General features: G+C 43.5%; 1 long non-coding RNA gene across 1 annotated transcript; it reads left to right on the top strand.

The window, feature by feature from the left end:
- The first annotated feature begins 10 nt into the window (after positions 1 to 10).
- On the top strand, positions 11 to 16,996 carry LOC141961593 (uncharacterized). The gene is made up of 3 exons (XR_012633802.1): positions 11 to 261; positions 13,745 to 13,838; positions 14,896 to 16,996. It is a non-coding gene; the product is annotated as an uncharacterized LOC141961593 (long non-coding RNA).
- The last annotated feature ends 1,855 nt before the right edge of the window (positions 16,997 to 18,851 follow it).

Genomic DNA, 18,851 nt, shown 5'->3' with positions numbered 1-18,851 from the left:
CCACCTCCTCCTGTCTCCCCCCTCCCCTCGCACACAGCCTTCCCATCAGGCTCCACCGCTCGGCTGGTGTTGGAGGAGTGGCCACACGCCAGGATCCCTCAGACCGCCCCGGCTGCCCGGGCAAAGGGTTCCAGCAGCAACGTGTCAGGCTGCAGCTGCTCCATCTTCTCACACTCAGATGATGAGGTGTGTTTCCAGGATATCACTTTTCGAGCGCCTCACCCAGGACTGACAATCTACAAGCACATATGTGCCCTCTCGGTATGTACCAGTAGCCAATAGTGCCTCCCGTATCCCAGCCAGCACAGTCACCTTTAGATGGATTTGCCTGCTAGGGATGCCCTTGTCTTTCACTGACCACATAAGTTTAGAACAGATGTTGAAGCTTTAAGATGCCTAGTGAAATGCCTCCACAGAAGATAGGAGTGCCTGTAAGACTAGTCAAGAGACAGAGAACTGGTCACCATGAAATGGGTTTACCAGTGGAGATTATAAGTCCCAGCTATTTCATGACAAATTCTTAAGTAGTAGGGTATCATTTGGGTAAATAGCAAAGGCTGGTGGGTCTGTTTCACAGCTGTTGTCACTCTGCAAGCAAATTTTAATGTTTTTACCCTTTGTTCAGTGTTTCATAACAACCTATAACACCATCCTACACCCTCACTGGTTCCTAAGTTGAAGCAACCAAGATTTCCCTGGTCACTTAGTTTCCATTGACAAGGGAGACAGAGGAAGTAACGAAGTGTACCATTTTCTTAGCCACAAACATTTCCATGCTTTGACAAAATGACTGTCTATTCTTTGGACGGATCATCTGTCTGGTCAGCCAGCTGGATTCACTTTTGGAAGCTACTCAAATGCTTCTTTAGGAACAGCACCTCCACAATTCCATGCTACCCCTCAAACAATTTCAGAGGCCACAAAAGCCAGGGATTTATACTAGAAAACCAAATTCAGAAAAATTCGTTGTCCTTCTCCCCCACCCTACCTTACTTTGCTCACCAGGGAGTCCTGCACCGAAGGAGATAAAGAGAACATATTTGTTCTAAGATGATGAGAACTTTTCTATGAGACCAGGGAGTACAGACTGCAGTATAGGTTTTCACCTTCTCTTTCCATATGCACATGGAAATGTGCTCCCCAATGTACTTCCAAATGTCCTCTAACATCTATCTGATTTAAATGCATGCTTTAAAAGGAACATTTGGATTTTAAAAGCCCACTCATACAGAATCAAAGCTCCCCTTGTCTGTTGCATCTTCTATTTAATAGCAGAGAAAGCTGGTAGTAAATTGATCCTCTGAACAGTGTTTTGTGGATGACATTGATTGATAGGTAAATGTTTATAAGACCATGAAATGAACACCCATGACAGTTTTTGTTGCACAGGGTATCTGCATTCTCCAGGAACAATAGATATCCTTCTTTTTTAGTTGTTGGGATGGATTTTATTTTTGTTTGTAGTTGAATTATTTAATGGGAAAGGAGGGGAGGAGGTCATATACATGGCCTTTTACTCCTTCAGGGTACACCAGAACATTTTAGTCTCTGAGTCTGAAATACTGAATGTTATTAAGCTTGTTAATTCCTATGTATCCCTAAGAGAGAAACAGATTGATCTGCTTATCAGGCTATGTTTACCTAGTCAATATTTACTTATCCTTACATATAAATGTTGATCTTATTAGGGCAGTAAATTATCTCAGTTCTAATCCACTTTCTTACATGAGGCTTTTTTCTTCCCTGGGGCATCTTTTTGGGAAATGTAACAGGATACGTAGTGCCAATGACTATATATTTTTCTCTGTTTCTCAAGCTGTGGTCTTGCATCCATTAAGTTCATTGCAAAGCAGAAACTAAATGTTTTCCAGATATAGCATTTATTCTCCCAGTATAGTAGCATGTGATGGATGATGAATTTTCCTATTTCTTCCCCCAGGAACATGGATATGAAACTGTTAATCCAGCAATCAGTACTTCTGCTATTGGGATTTGTCTCAGTAGGCATAGCTATATTAGGGACTGTCAAAGTAAAGCGTGTCAGGAAAAGATTTATGTCAAAAAGCAAAAGTGATCAAATAAAAAAGTGGAAGGTATTCTGCTACTCAGAGAAAGGCAATGCCAGAAGCAGACTTAAAAGTATGAGAAGGTTTGTGGGTCTCTGAAGTAGTTTGTGTTTTAGTATATGGAGAACAGGAGAAGATCTTTAGTGGGTGGCAGGTTGATGAAGATGGACATTTCTGACCAATTCCAGTCTTATAAAAAGGCTGTTTACATTTGTAGAGAGCAATTCTATTTTTTCTTATAGCTGTCCACTTTCTAAGGCATGAGGCGTGGTGAGAATGTGGAGAGCCATATACCATTACCTAACTGTGAGCACCAACATAACATGTGCAGATGGACAAAGAGATGAGTTATAGTGATGTGAAAAGGGTATTTGCCTTCCTAGCCTGAAAAGTGATTTGAGAAGATGGCATTGTCTGGAAGGATGGAAGTAGACACCCAGATCTGTTGCATTACCCATGCTCTGAGCTGAGCGAACAAGAGGGCAGCCCTGAAAGCCTTATTGACATATGATATTCCCATGCATAAGGTCATTTGCCCAAGAGATCATGTGGCTTAAGTGCTATTCTCAGTCAACACATAAGAGTAAATTTTTTAAAAATTTAAAAACTGAGGAAATAAAACCAAAGAATCTGGCTCTGAGCTAGTTTGAGAGCTCTGTTCTTTAATTTCTTGGCTGAAACTGGGTTAAGAACTCACTGCTCTCCTGTGCTTGGAAACACTGACGCTGCATTTCAGACTGCTGTGATTTTACAGATATCGGAACTGAGGCACAGAAATAGGAAAAGTGTCATTTTCATGAAGATATCAAAAAGGCTTGAAGCCAAGACACAGCTATAACCCACATCCTAACCAAAAAGACCACTAAGAAAAAAAAATAGGCAACAATTACCTTCTTGCTTATGAAATCAGTTGAGAACTATTTGATTGAAAATCCTGAATGTAAGCTCACTGCCAGATTAGTAGCAGTCTATTAAAACCCCCACATCACACCTTTTCTTCTTTCCCACATGTTAGTCAATCACGCTCACCTCTCAGTTCCCTCATACAAGCCTTGCTTGTGTGCCTGTAAATAGAAATGAACTTCAAAGCTCAGATTGCTGTTACGAATATCCATTTACACTGTTAAAAGCCAGTCCTCTCCTTTTTCAGGTCAGAGGCAAAATGATGTTGACTTGCTTTGATTTTCTTAGTCTAGACTGTGCTTGCACCAACCTGAAATTAATTGATTTTCCTGTTCAAAGGTTTACTTACACCCCATTAAAAAGCCCAACATTGTGCCCAATCCTGACAGTAGCTACTGGTCTGCCTATCCACTCTCATCCTTGCCTGGCATGCACAGCTCTCACTGGGGCAGATGGAGTATGTTCTCTGTTGGGAGAAGAGACTTCTCCGTAGCAATCACAGAATACCATCTGGGCACCCTTATGAATAGCTTGGATCTCATCATTTTATACTTTCATATAATTTTTCTAAATGTTATTCAAACACCAGTCTGGAAAATGTCATACCCCTCCAATCCCTTGGTCAGTTTACCTTGCCCTTACAGAAAACCCTCATTGATGTGAGCCCCACTGAATCAGTATGAAAAGAAGTGGAGATGGAGGTTCTCTGCAGGCAGAGTGATCTCAAACAGCCTCCTCAAGAAATTACTGTTTGTTCCTATGGCTATGGTTTTATTTGACTTGTGACAACAAAGTCTGTGTCATGCTAATGTACATACTTATTAAGACAAAACAAGTCTCTAAGTTTTAGAATGGTCTAAAACAGGTTCATGAGGACTTCATTGATCTTGTTAACTTACCTCCAAAGTTAGAGGCAGAAAGTCTAATTTATGGCTCTGGAGGCACTAACAGGGTTCATGAGAGTTAAGAAAAAAATAATGATAAGAGTGACTCGGATCTTTGAACCAGCACTCCTCTTCTGAAGCTCACCAGACTACCTCCTCACTGCCAGCAGCTCATAGCTAACACATGGACTCTCAGTCAGCATCAGCAGCATCCCAGATTCTCTACACTGAATGACTGCCTGATATATTTTGTGAAGATTAATCTTATTCCTCATCTTCTGCCTTTAAACACCTTCTCCTTTATTCCTGAAGTGTCCCAAGATGTCCATCCACTCCAGGCCAGTTGCTCAGTGAACACCAAGTGAGGCACAGGGGTACGTGGGTCTCCTGGGATACCCCTATGGCCAGAGTTCATATATGATCAAATGCTTTGAGCATGGTAGAGGTCTTTTTTGAGATGTAAGTTAGATGCACTTTTGCTAACTTCCCAATTCATGGAGATGAAGTGACAAAATCCCTAATTAAAAAAAAAAAAAAAACAACCAAAAAAAAAAAACCCAAACCAAAACAATTATATTATTTGTTACTCCTTTTAATTTTTTAAAAAATTACATTACTTTTTTTCTAATGGCAGGGTTTAGGATCATGAAACACATAAGCACCTTCCATTCCAGGTGCTTCTTTTGATCTCCTTGGCTCACACTGAAAATAATGCATTTGAAGAGATGAAAAGAATACTGAACACATCCTGCTTCCCTGTCATTGTTGCAGATGGATGGAGGAAAGGGGTGAGGATCTGAACATCTGTTCCCTATACCCTTTGTCCCCAGAAGTTCCAGCCACAAAAGCCAGACTTAAGGACTTCCAGGGCACTGCTGTCCCCCAAGAATATTCTTCACCAAACAGTGGTGATAACACATCACTGGAACTACTTACCTGGAGATATGGAGAATAAGGACACAGTAGTTGCCATTCTGGGTTGGAACAGGGAGTCAGAATCCAGCCAGAGACCCTAGGGCCTCCCCTGGAGGCAGGGACTGGAGTGGAGATAGGGCCTCTCCCTACCCTTGTGCAAGGATGAATCCCAGCTTCCAAACCTCCTAAAAACTAGGCATCAGCCCTGATGCTTAACAGTGCATCACAATGTTTTAGTACTAATCAGAAGTAGCTTATTTGCTTGTCCTTGTGAATAGTCTCTCCTCAAACTTGGTACGTTCTCAGCCTGAGGACTTCTTATGGCACTATACCACAGCTTGCTGAAACATTGCAAAAATGTTTCATCTGTTGTTTTTAAATTGCCTCTTATCCTGATGCTAAAAGCTGGGAAAAACAGAAGTTCTCTCTTCCCTAGTTGAGTGAGGCTTTCATGGATATTTACATTTCTGCCTTACTCATCTGCTTTTCAAGAGAAACAATCCCAATCATTTGGTTCTCACATGGCTCCTTAAAACCCAGCTACTAGCCAGTGAGTCCCACAGCATATAATCACCTATAGTATAGTGCAAAGAGATCCAGGTGTATCCTGCTCTCACTAGGACTTTTTTAGTCTTCACTTAGTGTCCCAGAAACTTTCTGGAGATACCTGAAATACCTGTTTTTCATTTCAACAATGACCATACACAGATGTTGCAGGCGTCAGTATCCTTCAAGAGCTATGTATTCCCTCATATAAATTACATCATGGAGAGGATAGGGAGGATGTTCAGAGGTCTTAGACATGTTCCAGCAGTAAGTCAGTAGTAGAGAGTGATCTCAGTCTTTATTAGGCAATGTCACTCAGCCTGGATGAGGCAAGGTAAAAGACTCCCACTGTGGCTTTGCTGGTGTCAGTTGGCACCTTGGTCCCTTCCCTCCATCCATTGACCATGGTTTCAGTCAGGCTATTCTCTGTACAGCCCAAGCAGAGATGTGGGCAGCCTTTGCAGTGCAGATGGCTCTTACTTCAGATGTTCTGTCGATAAGGCAGTTTTTGAGCACCAAATTGCATGTTAATGACAGTTAATGAACGTTCGCTTTACAGGCAAAGAAAACTTTTTCCTTCTATACTAAGCAGAGAACAGGAGGAGGTAACCTTTCAGGGATTAAATTGCCTGAGAGCATCAGCACAGAGCAGCTTGAGGAACAGCCATAGAATCTTAAATTACTATTACTGGGCTTCTCCTCACTCTGCAGGAGCTCAGGTTTCTTTCCTTCTTTCCTGACCAATGCTTTTTTTCCCCTTTTTTTTTTTTTTTTCCCAGAAGAGCAGGGGCTGCAGTGCTTGTCCTTGGGGAGCAGCAATTACCTTCCTCAGAGCAAAGAACAGCAGCATGAGGCACCTTTAAATGCAGTAGAGCCTCTGCTAAGCCCACCTCAGCCACATATTCTGCAGACAAAATGGTCCAAACAGGTTCCTCTGCATTGCAGGATGAGCCCAAAGAAAAGTTAGGGAATCCCAATGAAGCTCTCTGCTCCCCATTTTGCTCTATGCGGAAGGAAGAGTTTGGTCCTCTACCACTGACCTTGCAGAGGTCTCCTCTTCATTTGTACTCAGCTGAGTTCAGACTCAGCCTCTGCTACTAACTACTTGTGGGAATGTTTCAGGACAAACCATACTTTCTGCTTTGCTGGGGATTTAAAAAAAAAAAAAAAAAAAGAGGAAAAGCCTGTCCATGCTTCTCTGTTTTTTTTAGGGTTTTTACTGAAACAATGTCTGCTGGCTCTCAACAACTTTTTGTTTACTGGAGGCAGCTAAATAATCACAAGCATGGTGAAATCCTTGTATGTGTTTTGTGCCATGTAAGAGGCAATTGCTGTCATATGTAACCCCAGGGGAGCAGATAAGATAAATGCGTACTACATTCACTTTGTATTTGGAGCTGCAGTGAGTACCTGACTTTCTGTACTGAGGGGAATGTTGCAGCTGTTTTGCTTGACACAGTTTCACGTAGTAAGAAACTGGAAGTGTCAGGAGCAAATTTGTTATTTGCACTTCTAAACAAATTATTCATTAAGAGCCTGAACCCAAACATACTCAGGTAAATAGAAAGACTCTTACCCTTTTCAGCAAAATTCGGTTTGAGGCCTGACCTGGCTTCCTTCCCTAACTTTGGGATGCGTTTCCCAGAGTCAAGGATATCATTTCAGTGTATTCAGACAAGGAGTAAAGGTGGTAGTGAGGATATCAGCTACAAGGGGGAATAACTGCTGCTCAGAGGAAGTCTTAAAAAAAAAAAAAAAAAAAAAAAAAAAAGACACATCAGTCGATGTTATTCATCACCAAAAATAAAGTTTGGAAATCGGTTTGAATTCTGCACGTCTAACAGCAGACTTGACACTTTATTCCCTCCAAATATTAATTTAGACCCACCAAAGACTGATCAGGTTTGCTTTGCTCAGCTGGAAATTTTTGTAGACCTAATCCTGCAATAATATAACAAATTTGGAGCGTGAAAGGCTCTAGAAAGTCTCCTGATTGCCCAGACAAATCCTGAGGAGAAGCTGGGTCTTAGTTACCGAAGCTGCATCTCATGGTGGCTGAGAAGGGTCAGTTCTCCTAGGTCGCTTGGAGGGGAAGTGCTTGCCATGTCAGTCACTGCTTATTAAACCTGATAATTCCTCATTTGTGAGCTCTTTGCACTCATTGCTAAACATCTAATTAGATCCTTACTCCAGGTTTCCTTTACTCTTCTGTGGAAACATACAAGAACCAGACAGCCTGCCTGCGGGTCTTGGGAATGTGGCGTGACCCTTCTTCCTTTGGGAGGCTCTTGGGAAGGGGTCTCAGGACTTGATCTTCATGCAGTCACGTTGATGGAAGTTTGAATTTGAACAGTACAGGAGCAAACTCATTGTGGGTATAGGTACTGGAAACATCATTATTTATGTTGGAAAGACAGAATAATTTATAATGTTTCCAAACTCTCACAGCAATGCTTCATAGGTGGATCAAAGTAGGAGATGTACTTTTGCTTTGAAAGGGGTTCTCAGGCATCAGGGATCATGGAATCATAGTATAATTCAGGTTGAAAACGACCCTTAAGATCATTGAGTCCAACTGTAAACCTAACGGTGCCAGGTTCACCACTAAACCATGTCCCTAAGCACCATGTCTACACATCTTTTAAATACCTCCAGGGATGGTAACTCAACTACTTCCCTGGGCAGCCTGTTCCAATGCTTGATAACCCTTTCACTGAAGATATTTTTACTAATATTCAATCTAAACCTCCCCTGGTGCAACTTGAAACCATTTCCTCTTGTCCTATCACTTGTTACCTGGGAAAAGAGACTGACACCCACCTCGCTACAACCTCCTTTCAGGTAGTTGTAGAGAGTGACAAGGTCTCCCCTGAGCATCCTTTTCTCCAGGCTAAAGAACCCCCTTTCCCTCAGCCACTCTGCATAAGACTTGTGATCTAGACCCTTCACCAGCTTCACTGCCCTTCTCTGGACGTGCTCCAGCACCTCAATGTCTGTCTTGTAGTGAGGGGCCCAAAAGTCAACACAGTATTTGAGGTGCAGCCTCACCAGTGACGAGTACAGGGGGACAATCAGTTCCCTAGTCCTGCTGGCCACACCATTCCTGACATAGCCAGGATGCCATTGGCCTTCTTGGACACCTGGGCACACTGCTGGCTCATATTCAGCGGGCTGTTGACCAACACCCCCAGGTCCTTTTCCACTGGGCAGCTTTCCAGCCACTCCTTCTAGCTTGTAACATTGCATGGGCTTGTTGTGACCCAAGTGCAGCAATGACTCTCCTGTTGCCTATACTGGTTTTGCACTACCTCTGTCCTTAGCAGCTTCAGTGAAGCCTTAACTCCTCCCCTGTGCTAGGACAGGGAGCGCTACATATTGGTGCTCTTCTCAGCTGCTGCAAGTGTTGACCTCTTAAGATGAGTACTTCTGGCCTTCCCTGCAAGGATATGTGAGCTCTTTGGCTTTCAAGAAGTACCGGCTCCTTTTCAACTTGCTTTACTTGGTGCCAAGTCATACTGATGTTCCCTGTGGTCTTACAGGTCTAATAACACAAAGCAAACAGTCAGCTAAACAACACAGCTCATCTAAAGTTGTATTTCATGAAGAAATGAAATTGTTTCTGGTTTGAAGCAGGTTTCTGTGTGACTAGGGTTCACACATGGCAGAGGGCAGCCAAAGACCTGCAGACCCGCTGTGTATAAAACAGTTACGGTCAAAGTCCCCATTTGCTTCAGGCTGTTTGCAAGTGCTGCTAGGGGGGTTGTCCCCACTGCTCTCTTTGCCATGCCAGCCTTTGAGGAGGACTTTTGTTGCTTGCCTGGGTCACTCCCAGACTGTCCATGGGCTCAGGATCACATGTGCAGAAACCCTGTGGAGCAGCAGAGCCTCAGAAGGCCACGTCTCCACACAGCTGCCTCACAGCACAAGGGATTATGTGTATCAGTTGTCAACAAATAAGCTTCTTGCTTACAAAAAACATTAATATGTTCACTTGGGAGATGGAAGATCATGCTCTTCCCAGGTCTTCATTTACTTTTGAGGTAAAGACCTTCTGCCATCAGTTTTGTCCTTACGTGGTAATCTCTCAGGGGGTAATCTCCCATCAGTTTTCATGAGAAAGGGTATTTCCTGCCTCCCAGTGTTTTCTTTGTGTGATATGAGTCCTGCTGCAATAACATAAGCCTAAACTACATTTTATGACAGTTAGAGCTTTCTCCAGCTCTTGCAGATGTGAAAGCAGGAAGCCCACATGAAGGACCTGAGTGTCCTTTGCCAGCCCCAGCACTGTTGCTGACACATCATTACTCACTTTCACTCTGATCTGTACACAAGTGGCATCTGCAGCAGCTCAAGTTCTCCTGCAAAACCTTAACAGGAACCTCCTCCTCCTTCAAAGGAACTGTAACAAACTAGCACAACTGCCTGGGAACTCTTCCATGATTTCAGAGATTTATTTTGTCATAACAATGCTGTTGATGTACATGTTGGCCAGTTTCTCTTTCCTTTGCTACCAGACATGGGAACAGTGCTTGTTGTCCACTTCAGTATATTCAGCTTGACAAAACCATATGCCTCTCTGGCTTTGAAGCTATGAAATATCCATGGTGATGCTACAGGCTTAAAACTGATATTTTAGAAGACAGAGCAGTAGGAACAACAATATATGTAGATGCAGATCTCACTTGATTTGAATTTCTTGTGCAATGTGGAGAAATAGGTGCAAGCCTAGCAATGATAAAGATGCCCTGAATCATTTGTGTAGAAATTCTCAGTGGAATCAGTGCCTCAGAGAGCAATTGAGCTTCCTTTTTGAAAATTGACTGGCAGTCCATTTTACAGGGGTTTTGATCAATACACATTGTCAATATCTATTTCAATTATATTATTAACAAATGAAACCAGAAGTGAAATGGGATGTTTTAGTAAACTTTTTTTTTTTTTTTTTTTTTTTTTTTTAGTATAAGAATGTATACTTCAAACTCTTTGAACTGAAAACAACTTTGGTTCATTAAATATTTTGCAGAAACACTTTTCCATATTTTTATCAGCTCTATTTATAACTGAAGATCATCTCTACCACCATCAACTGGCATGTTTATAGCCATCTGGAGCAGAGGCTACTCATGTTTTTAACATGCTTACTGCATCTAATGAAGTTTTTATTAACTCTTTATAAACAACAGGTACACACTGTACAACAGCCACAAAGAGGAATCAAGTGTTGAGCCCTGACCTTTGCACCTCCATTCACACACTCCTGGGTATCACAGGCACTCCAGTTTTATTTCATTTTATTTTATTTTAAAGTTTTTCATCTGAGTGCTTCAGACCATCAACCTTCTGGGATTTATTACTTGACTTAAGCAAAGAAATTAGTTATTCATATTCTGAGAGCAGATTCATTAACTGGAATATGTAGGTAACCAGAGGGGCCCATTGGAAATCCACACTGTAACAGGGGAATGAAACGCAAAGCTCCCTCCTGGTCTGCTCCGCTCCAAAGATGCTATCAGGAAAAGCAGCAGCCCTGGTTACCCTTGCAGTGGGCCTCGAGCACAGAGCAATTAGAGCAGCTGCTTGTATTCTGTGGTTAAAGAAAGCTCCCAGGGGACAACATATTGCTGTTTGATTGGAAGAGTATTCAATTGTCTAATGAAGCTGTTATCCTCTATTTAGCCAGAGATGAAAAAAGGAAATCTTTATGTATCATTCCTATGTAACAAAAAAAGCTAATTAGAGAAGTCAGACCCTCAGGGGTAAAATAAACCCACCACAAAACAAAGCAATAGTGGCAGTGAATAAAAGTGAGCAGGAGCCTTGGCTCAGCTATGCCACCTGCTCTGTTTACCCAGCCCAGAGGCTGACACCCACCCTGTGCCTCACTTTGCCCCATCCACCAAGAGAAGGTTCTTCCCCATTTCTGAAGGGTACTGATATTTTCGGTTTCATCTTCCAGATTAGAAGTATCCCCTTGCCACCAGAAATGACCTTGGAATACGTTTACTGTATTGACAAGATCATCAAGTGAATAGTGAGAAGCTTGATGTCCTATCTAACCTCCTTTTTTGTTAACCCATAACCATCACATCCATTCCTGATTTCAATAGGACTCATGTGGACTTTGGAATGACCCAGAAACAGGCCATTTACTTCAACAGGAGCAACGGTCTTTGCTTCAAAACCCTTAGATACATATTAGGTGCTTCTTCAAGAAACTACAGAGCTCCTCCATATTACTGGGGTGACCTTGCATGGTGTTTCTGTTCCTATTAACATCCCAAGATGACACTGCCGTTTTTCTTGTATAGATTAGTTTGAAATTTTTCTTTGGATCATTAGAGCTGAATGATGAGTTTGTACTCATGGGAAAGTTCATTTTGCAGTCACTGAATGCTTGGAGCCAATGGTCCCTGTTACAGTGATAAATGAATGCTTAAAATAAAGAACTTCCCAAGACAGGCATTCATCCAGCAGCAAAGCCTTCATTTTACCAGCAGAGACAAAGTTTTATGAAGTATTTTTAACCTTCCCAGTATTTATCACACTAGAGTTATCTTAATTTCATACCTTCAATATACAACAATATTTTACTTTTGAACAAGAAATGAGAGGCCACAGAGCTTTATGGGAGATGTCTATTGAAGTGGGCAGTAGGAAGGACTGGCTGATGGTTATCCCCAGTGCTATGGGACGTTGTGCAGTACCCAGGGATCATGGTGGCCAAGGACCGTGTCATCCACACATGTGGAAATGTTGGGCAAGACCATCCAAATGTCTCAGTTTCTTTCAATAATGCCCATTATCTGTGTTTTCTTTTCACCTCTGCAGAATATCCTATCTGACATTTTATTTACCTCATCTCTATTATGCATCCACTTTTCTTTAAAACCTCCGATCCCGTTACTTGATTTAATTCTAAAGGACTTAATTGCATCCTGCACTTACCCTGAACATTATATCCCTACATCATCCTCACCAACACCAGACGAGTTTCATCAGCTTTAATTTTTAATGTGCAACTTGGGATGTTCAGCTGTACATGCTTGTCTGCTATAGGCATCCTCTCTAACCTAGACCCAGTATGGCTCATCCAAGCCTTTGTAAGAGGTCTGCAGTGTAAACAGGTACCTGGATCAGGATTTTTTGAGCTCCAGATATCATCCTCTCCAGAAGGTTCCCCTGGGCGCCATTGCCAATCTGCCATACTTTCTGCTGAATATGCACATGCTTTTGTGTTGTGCTTTGGCTAAAAATGGTGAGTTTCAATAGCAGTCTCAGCTCCGATCTGTTTTCTGCTTAGTATTTCATCTCCCTATGTCTTCCTACTAGGCTGCACCAAGGCCAGATTTCTTACCATGAATGCAGAGTACAGCTTCCTAGTGCCAGCCCTTATCTTCATGAGAGTTTCACATTGGAAATTTTGCTCACTAGACCCCAGACATTTCCCATCTCCAGCACTACTCATGAGACATAACTCATTTTATGGAATTAGGTCTGCATTTGCCTTTGGTTACATTGCTTGAATTGCAGATGGTAAAGATACCTAGAAGTCAGTCTTCCTTCTATGGCCTTTGAAATAGCTACTTGCAACACCTGAGCTGCAGTCCCTCAAGACAAATATTCTCTCTTCCAAGTGATAGATCAAGGAAAAACCTACTTATCTCCCCATTGTCAGAAAATTGTCTTCCATTTCCTAGTGAATCATACAGTTCGTTTTCACTTGCCAGTAGTCACACAGACTTTGCCACTGCCAGCCAGCAGCTCCTACAATTACTGCCAGCAGCCAGCCCAGGCAGCAGCAGCACAGGGCAGCAAATAGGTGTAAGGAGTCAGGCGACTCACTGCATGGTTTGGATCATTACTCGGGTAATGGACATGCTTAAATTGGGGAAACATTTCAGCCCATGGCAAAAGGTTAGGGACTTAATTTCTACACTCAGATTTGCTGTTTTCTTCCCACATGACCACTGCAACACATTTAACTGCTCTGTGCCTCAGTTTGCTTCTTAGACAAAATTCCAGTGATACGTCATGTCTTTGGAAAGGGCTCTGGGACCTAGGAATGAAAAACCCAAGAAAGCATTGATTATTAATTTTTTATAATATTCTTATTTTAAATGTGTTCCTCATCCTGTCTTTTGGTGAAGAGATAAGGTGAACACATAAACAGTTTTAGTGGCAATTTTGGTACACCAAATGTTTCAGGGAGAAGTCACTTCAGTCCTGCAGGTTTGGCTCAAGCCAACACTTTTTTGAACTAAGAGGAGATTGTCCTGCTTGCAGTCAGCAGGACCTCCCATGTAGGAGAAAGAAGAGGAACACCCAAACTTTTAACTAGATGTACTTTACCTCTTGCTGCTTCTCGTGCAGCCTAATTAATCTAACTATGTGCTCTGCATTCCAGCAAGTGGCTCTATTGCATTTTCACAGGACTGGTGAAGCAGAAACCCCAGGAGGGTTGCTCGGCGGCAATGAGTAAGCACAGCACCCCTGATGTGGAGGGAGCTTTGCCAGAGGGCTGCAGGTAAGGATTCACCTCTTTGAATTTTGAGGCTTGAGGATGGAGTTGGCTGGGAAGAGACCACAGAGCACTTTGATACATATCATCTTTGACACCACAGTTAGCCATCTGTTCTGAGTTTATTAAAAGTGATGTACTCTGCTGGGAGGATCAGGAAGCATCTGCTAGTGCATTTACATTCAAATCCTCACAGCAATCCCATCCGTCCTCCTTTTTTAATTAATCAAACCAACTTTTTGGTGAAACCACATAGATAAACGTTTCCTCTGTAAATGGGAGTGCATATTATGCTAATGCCATTAAATAGCTAATGCACAGAAAAACAGTTTAGTGCAAGTAGGAGCATCTATCTCTGGATTTAGGCAAGCTGTTCTGACAGAGATCATTCCTGTTTAAAGGGATCACCATCTAAACCTGGCTTATGTGGCAGAGCAGTTTTGCTGCTGCAGAATTGCTAATCAGCTGCCTGGGGCAAGAGTGAACCCTGAAGTGATGAGCTGAAGCACACACGCTTTGGGAGCCTGTCTGCAAGGGCTGGAGGGTGCTGAGAAGACCAAGTCCCCGCAGCAGAGCAGTGGCCCATGCAGTTTGGAGGCAGATGCTGCAGAGCAAATGTAAATCCTGTTTGGCTGGAGAAAGAACAATGGGCTGCTCTACCCGAATGATAGCACTGCTTCTTATTAACACGGCTGATTTTAAAAGGTGAAGCACTGGAGATGCTTCTTATTAAGCCAAATTCTCTGAAAGTAGGGGAGGAAAAAGGTGGTGCCAAGGCTGCTGGTCTCTGTTATCTCTGTTTGGCATTGGGTGTCCTTAGCAGGGATGACCATCCCCGCTGGGGCTGCTGCTGCCTGCACTGGTTACCCCCATGGTGTCAGTTAGGTGCACAGTGCTGAAGGCAGCCAGCAAGCTGTGTTTCCCCAGCGAGTTCAAAGCTGGTATGCAGCGGCAGGCAGGACCTCCCAGGGTGCCACTGGCCAGGGTACAGTGTGATTTTCTCAATGGGTGGGAATCCCTGTTGAAAATCATGCTTAACTCTTGATACAAAAATCTCTCCTAGGAGTCTCAGGATGTCAGCATCCTCCTGTCCAGAGGCGCATCTCCTCTGTATGGGGAAAGGTGTCTGAATAAAATGGAGTGGCAACCACTGACAGAGGCTGCTACAAGACAAGACCACAGTAGTCTCCAAACCAGCGTGGTTGGTGGGTCTCCAGGGACTGTCAGCATCCCCTTTCACCCAGACAGCAGGAAGAAGAAAGTCCCTTGTATGTCCCAGTCTGTGTCCAAGGATCACACCTGGCTCACCTGTGGGATGGTGGAAAGATTCTTGCAAATTAACTCTGAGACACTGGTGGCCAGTCTGTGATTCTCTTGGGTGCCTCAAACAGTTCCAGCTTTCCTAGTGAAGACATCATGTGCCCGGCACTTCACCAGTGGCTCCAGCCCACTCTTCCCATGATTTGGGGGTACATGGCCAACCTCCAGCCTGTGGTTTGAAAGACCAACCAGAACTGCTATCCTGTTACATTTTTCTTTCCAGGCTGTGAGTCATGGTGCCAAGAATTTGTCTGCAGCCAGTCTCCATAATGCCTTTGTAACCAGGCCCTGCAAGTGAGTGAGAGGGTTTTGCTGTGCAGAAGGGAGGGATCGACCTTCCCCACTGCCCAGTGAAAGGGATCAATAATGTCAATGGCAGCAGTGAAGGCACTGAAAAAGCAGTGGTGCTTGATGATGAGAACAGTCCTTGGGGCTGTGGGAATGAATTAGGTCTTGTGATATAATCTCATTTCTCACTTACATGGAACATAAGGGGTAGAAGGGATCTCTGTGTGTTTGGGAACTATGGCCAAGTCCCTCTGCACAACTATCATTAATAGGCAGCTGATACACAAATTAAATAGAAACCTTTTACTCCTCGGCATATTGTTTCTTGTCTTCTTACTTTGAGTATGTTCTCCAAGCCTTTTTTAAACACAACTAGTTGTTTTCCAAATCCTCCTAGTGTTACAAACAATAATATCAGCTGAAGCATCTAGAAAATGTAAAGTGCAGTTGATCCTACCCTTCCCCACATGTTTGGCTTCCGTCAGGCCTGGCTTTCACCATGAAACACCTGATCCTGCAGCAAAGACCTCCTCCTGTGTCAGAGGCAGTATGTTCGCAATCCTGGCCCTTGTCTTCCATTAGCAAACAAGGGAGTCACAGCCACCTAAGCCAGAGCACACTGTGAGCCCTCAGGGAGCCATAATTTGCTTTTTTCTTTCTATTATTGTGGTTGAGTATTTTTTAACTTACATTCTTAATTGCAGACATTGTCAATGAACTTGCAAGGCTGCAGTCCAGAGACTGGGCAAACAGCATTTGGGTAACTAATGGCTGTTGGCCTGATAGTAACTGTGGAGCAAATCAATGTGTGCATGAAGTGATATTTAGCAATTACGGGCTGGAAACAGAATTAGTGACAAACAACGTGATTTAAAGAGCAATGGGTCTTGCCAGGCTCAGACCAGACAGCAAGAGAGATGTGCTGATAAGGACAACTGTCACACCACCTTCCTCAGTGCCTCTCCTCACTCGCCGTAGCACATTGTGAGTGTACAGATTGTTCTGTGAGCAGTGGAGCTAACAAAACCTTTTTTTTCTAGTTTTCTAGTCCCTCTAATAGCCCCACCATGTGGTCTTGACTCCGGATCTTTGTCGCTGACAATGTGCGTGGTCCAAATGCTTCTACAGCAGCTGCCACCGCATGATCCCATGCACTATCGGTGCTCTGGGAGAGCCAGCTCTCCAAAGGCACCGACCTCCAGCTTGCCCCTGGGTTCAGAAACGTGATGGGTGACACCTGGGTGCTGGGGATCTTCCCAAACGAGATTTCTAAAGTTGCTTTTTGTGGGAACTGTGTTTCCAATCTTGAACTGAAACCTCTGCTAGAGTACTGGTTTTCACCTGAGCCTTGTCCAGTAGGTTAAGCCAGGCATGCAGCTTTTCTCAGTATAACTCCACTGCAAACTTCGTTCTAGGCAATGCTTTCAACCCGAGCTGCCAGAGTCTGTGTGGGGACAAACAGTCCCCAGGCTCTAGGGGAGCCCTTGTTGGCACATCTAAACCAATATTTCCTTAGTAAGACAGCTCACAGAATGAGGAGCCACAGTCCTGCATTTATTACCAAGTCCTCATCTCTTCCGTAATTTGTTTCTTGTAGACAACTACTTCTTCCCTTATTAAATAAACAAAGGTTTTCTTTAGTCAATATTATGTATTTGAATTTATCCAGCAATATGTATTTGAAGTCATTTATGTATCATAATAAGAAGGAAAGGGTGGATTGTTAGCAAAGTATAAAATGAACCAATAGCTGTATTAAGCAAAAGCACTAAAGGGCTAAATCCCTTGTTTGGAGAAGACTTCCCTCCCTCTGTGCAGATGTCTGGATCTTTCTGTTGCTCTGAAGATCTCTTCTTGACAACTCTCCATTTGTTGGTTCCCATCATGTTAAGCAGAAGACCTGTGTGTGGTGAAGGGGGCACTCACATAAAACTGTTGCAGCTACTTCAGCTGGACTTTCCCCAGGCTGCTGTGCCTAGACACCAAAAATTTAACAGTTTTCTAAAAGGAGGGAGTTTTACCATAAGAACAGAAGTCCTTAGGAAATGTCCTACCACTTGAGCAAAGGGCTCCTGGACCCAAACCTCCTGCCTCTGTCCCACCTGGCAGGGTGATTCACAAAGGATGTGATTTTCTCCTCATGGGGCTCAGCCCTGGTGCTTGGGCTGTGCTGACCCAGCTGCAGGAGTCTCAACTGCAGAGTCTTTGACAGAGGGAGACTGAGCTCATGCTGACCTGTAATTTAAAAGAAACCCCAAAAATACAGTGGCAGTAGACTTTATTCAGGAAAAGCAGCTTCTCTCTGCAGTCCCTTTATACTCCCCCAGCATCTGTCTTCAGCTGATGGATTAGGGATGGCAGGTGGCACATCCCTAACATTACCTTCTCTTTTTGCTACATCAATATCTGTATCCTGCTGTTCCTGGATTTACCCAGTCCCTTTCTGACCCTGCTGGTCCTGTCTGACTCTGCCAGCTCCCATGGCAGCAAGCTCAAGAGTTCTCAGCCGGCTGTGCAGAGAACTACCTTACTGGGTTTAATGCAGTCTCCCACTGATTACCTAGAGATCCTTGACTTCTAGTGCCTCAGGATTCCAGGAACATCAGCTCTGCATTCACCCTATCCTCCACCTTCATGATTTTGCAGATTCCAGTCATATCCTCCCATAGCCTTCTTTTCTCTAAACTGGTGTCCCACTGATCATTCATTTCAGGTGCTTGTCAAGGTTTAGGTTATTTTTTCCCTTAGCTGCATTACCTACTTTATCTCCACTGAAGCTGAAGTGCCACCTCTCGTCCATTCACCAGCTCCACGAGGTCCCTCTGAAGTCCTCTGCCTGGCATGACATTTGATTACCCAAACCAGCTTAGTTATCACCTCAAAACCTGGCTGTTTCACCTTTTGTCCTATCTGTGTACACTTACTTTGGGTCTCGTTTCAGCCTCTTAAAATCCTCTACCTGACCAACAGGACACTTCTAATCTGTCTTTATTTCTACAGACCCCTGAGGTAACTAGGGAAGAAGGAAAATATGAGTTTTTCAGGCAAAACCTGCCTGTATTTGAGTGAGTGTTACAGTGTCTGCTGCTGATGCCCATTTGGGATTCCCTGGGCAGCTGCTGGGGAGCTGCTTTTGCTTTTTCCGCCTCGTGACACAGTCTGTCATGGAAAAAGGCAGAAATGTCTTCAGCTTGCTGTGGTTACTGAACATACCCTTGATTAAAAGTGAGAAAACTTCCATTTCTTACAAACAAAACATGTCTGATGGAGCTGAAACCTTCCTTCAAAGGCTGCGAGAAGATTAAGTGCTGCAGAAGAAAAAAACATGGGCTTTGTGTAACAGGAATATTCTTGTATTGGGGAGCTCAAAGTGGAGAGCCAGTGCCTGCTTCACCTTCCAGTTAATGATCT

Source organism: Athene noctua, chromosome 6, assembly GCF_965140245.1.
Source record: "Athene noctua chromosome 6, bAthNoc1.hap1.1, whole genome shotgun sequence".
Classification (NCBI taxonomy): Eukaryota; Metazoa; Chordata; class Aves; order Strigiformes; family Strigidae; genus Athene; species Athene noctua.
Note: the sequence above shows the minus strand (reverse complement) of the source record. Positions and strands in the feature narration are given on the sequence as shown.